Genomic DNA, 3873 nt, shown 5'->3' with positions numbered 1-3873 from the left:
TAAACAAATAGGATCTTTGGTATAAGAGAGAAGATGCTCCTTTGGGGGTTGCAGTTCACTGTTTGGCATAGGGTCTGTCTGGGAAAAATAATAATTGCAGGACCTGGTTAGTAAATAAATTGCTTGAAGACTGAAGCTCCTCTTTCATTTTGGTAGAGCAACTTTCCCTTTAGTTTAAGGCAGAGCACTTTTTTTTTTTTTTGTTCAGAATGTTATGGTACAAAACAAAACTCGCCAGCTGCCATGACAGACAACAACTCTGCATATACATAGCAGCATTGTGTGAAAGTTCTAACTCCTACACTTTCTGTCACTGCTGTCAGCATTTGTTTTTCTGCTTCTGCCTCCAAATCACGGGCAACTGTTAGGAGGAGAATATTTAGAATATGGATATCAGGGTCCACCCTAAACTGCTTTTGCACGATGGACATAAACAAATAAAATTGATACAGAGCAACTACATCCTATGACTGCCCTCCGATTCCTTTAATGTGCAAATTCCGTCTTAGATCCCATAATCACAACCCAAACTTTGCATAGTGAAATAGGGTGCAAGTTTCTGCCCTGAAGAATGTCCTTTTCCCTGCCCATTTCTCCTTCTGGGATGGATGGAGACCAAGTCACTGAGTATATGACTGCCTGATTTTGCAGGCACTATGGGAGAAGTCCAATTCCATGACCCAGGAGGGCCATGCGGATCAAAATGCAAACATGAGCTCTGCGGTCACACATGAGCTCTGGGTGCACACAAAATCTAATGGCTCTCTCCATCAATGTGCACCCATGGCTTGCTTGCAAGGCCAAAAGCATCACAGGCAAACGTGTCTCCCACTTTTATGACATTTCCGTAATAAGTTTATAGAAGTTGGAAAAGACGAAAAATAAAATTCCTCCTTCCTCCACTCAAGTGATTTTCAATTAAATATTAAACTAATTTTCTAGTTCCTCCCTTGACATGATCTACCATATCGTCAGATTGAGGCACTTCCTCCCGTTTCTACCCAGAGAATGTTTCTCTTTAAGTTTGGCTGACCTTGCAGCCAACTTACATCTCAGAGTTACATAATACTTTCAATCACCCTGAATAAATAAATAAATAAGTAATAAGATGATCTTCAGTAGGAACTGTTGTGTATCTGCCGCTTGCCCTTGGGGTGAAAGCAGCAATTGGAACGTTTTACAATCAATAGTCGTTCTTGGTAGTGGCAGGAATGTGTAATACTTCCCTTCTTCGAAATAAGTAATAATTCACTGTTGCCTGCTTTGTGTAATAGTGGCCCTACACGTTTGTTACACAGCACTTTATTCCACGCACACAATGTACAAGTAACCTATACGCAACAGCACAGAACTGAAGAGCTACACTTGAAATCCAAACATATTTTTTTTTCAGCATTCAGGAGAACAGATGAAAAAATCTTGAGTATGGTGATTCTCTCTCTGTTCAAGTTACCATGTTCAACAGATGCTTCAAAAGGGACAAGCTAGAATATGCGTATAAGATCTCACTAGCAAACAATGTAGGTGTACACCGTGTGAAAATGTTCCCCTAAAACAATTCCCTCTTCACAAAGAACCAGAGAAACACAGCATTATTTAAACCTTGTAAGAACAAACAAATAGAAGAATCAAACAATCATCTCAGGGCATAGCACTGACAAAGAATTCCATAATTCATAATAAACAATCACTAGAGTTCAGCAGCAGCTGACACAACTTGTACATTCAAAGTCTTCTGTTAACTGGATGAGAAAATGGGGAAGCAAAGGAAACAGGACCGTTTACTGTTCAAGCAAGCTACAAGGCATCATATATCAGGCTGATTAAGGCTCTTCCACTCAATCAGTTCAATGACCGTGGTTGGAAATGAAGGCTAGCACAACAAGCAATGCTGCACTGCTCATAAGTTTGATCCCAACTGTATCCAGCGAGCAGGCAGAGTATTTTGCTAGTGCCTTCTAACAGATACAAGAGCAACTGCTCTCATTTGGGCATATTCCAACAATGACTTAACAAACAGAGGGAAAGCAGATGCAGGATTTGATCATATTCATGTAAGATACAAGGAAAGTATGTGGCATCACATACTACGTATCATTTTTGGAGCAGTGAAACATGGCTGCCATTTGTTCAGTTTTCGCAGCAGTTCAAGGGTGAGCTCCCCTTTATTGGTGGAGCAGAGATTCACTCCTCACATGCTGCCTGTAGGTATTTTCATACCAGTGTCCTGAATTCCTCCCCCCCGGCATCAGCTCCGGACCAGCCTGATCTTGTCACACTTGCTTTTGAATCCAAAGTAGTTTAATCACTGTCTCTGCAGTCCTTGTGGGTCGTTGGTTTTTCTCACTGACAAAATCGCATGCCTCCCCTGCTACCTGCCCCTGAACTCACCTGCAGCCCATAGTATCTTGATCTATAGCAGTGATGGCGAACCTTTTAGAGACCGAGTGCCAAACTGCAACCCAAAACCCACTTATTCATCGTCGAGTGCCGGGTGGGTGTGGCCCATTGGCTAGATGTGGCCAATTGCGTGGGCATGGCCAATTGGGTGGGCGTGGCTGCGGTGGTAATGGCAGACTGGGTGGGACTAAAAAGTTTAATCAATCAATTCCAACTTTGCAAGATCTTTTTTTTTCCGTGAGAAGTTGAAATTGACTGATTGAACCTTTTTTTTTTTTTGCACACAGCAGCGGAGGCCTAAAGCAAAAAGGTTTTATAAAACCCAACTGAAGGCCTAGGACTGGGGCGATGGTGCGTGTGCCCACGGAGAGGGCTCTGAATGCCGCCTCTGGCACCCATGCCATAGGTTCGCCACCACTGATCTGTAGGTTTCTAATATTTAGAATTTATCTTTCTTCACTCTTGCACAGCAGCCAGAATAAGATCGATAAGCATCGGTCACAACTATAAAGAATAAAATAGCTGGTGGAAAAATTGTCAGCAACAAGAAGCGATTTCACTTGTACAACTCATAGTAGTTTCTAAACGTATGAAAGGGTTGATGTTGAATTGGCCGAGAAGCCATCAGAGGACATTAGTGCTTTATTTGCATTTTTCCAATCAAGCTCACCTCACATAGCTCCCCAACAACTTCTCAGAGGATTTAGAATTATGTTTCTGTATGATCATTACAGAGGAATTGAGTGGAGGGAGTTCTAGTCATTCTGCTATTGGTCAACTGGAGAGACCGTCATGTCCTCTGAGCGCTCTATGTGTTTTGGAGATCCAGAGTTAAGACAACAATGGTCAGTTTCAGTGTGAGAAGTTGTCAGGGTGCAAATGCTATTATGAAGGCAAGATGAGGTGACAGCTGCCTTTCCCATGTTCCCTTACTGGGATTAACACCTAATTGACCCCTCTTCCCTGGTACTGCTTCCATTCACGGCCATACCAGCCAGCTTCCTCCATCACTTCTGCTTCCCACAAATTACACACTGATTTTTTTTCTTTTTTCTTCTACAATCAACTTCTACAAAGATGATTAGGGGACTGGAGGCTAAAGCATATAAGGAACGGCTGCTGGAATTGGGTATGTCTAGTTTAATGAAGAGAAGGACGAGGGGGGACATGATAGCAGTGTTCCAATATCTCAGGGGCTGCCATAAAGAAGAGGGAGTCAAGCTATTTTCCAAAGCGCCTGAAGGCAGGACAAGAAGCAATGGGTGGAAACTAACCAAGGAGAGAAGCAACCTAGAACTAAGGAGAAACTTCCTGACAGTGAGAACAATTAACCAGTGGAACAACCTGCCTCCAGAAGCGGTGAATGCTCCAACACTGGAAGTTTTTAAGAAGAGACTGGACAGCCATTTGTCCAAAATGGTATAGGGTTTCCTGCCTGAGCAGGGGGTTGGACTAGATGACCTTCAAGGTCCC

This window comes from Protobothrops mucrosquamatus, unplaced genomic scaffold, assembly GCF_001527695.2.
Source record: "Protobothrops mucrosquamatus isolate PMUCROS unplaced genomic scaffold, P.Mucros_1.0 scaffold1969, whole genome shotgun sequence".
In the NCBI taxonomy this organism is placed as follows: domain Eukaryota; kingdom Metazoa; phylum Chordata; class Lepidosauria; order Squamata; family Viperidae; genus Protobothrops; species Protobothrops mucrosquamatus.
The sequence above is the reverse complement of the archived record's forward strand: the minus strand, read 5'-3'. Positions refer to the sequence as shown.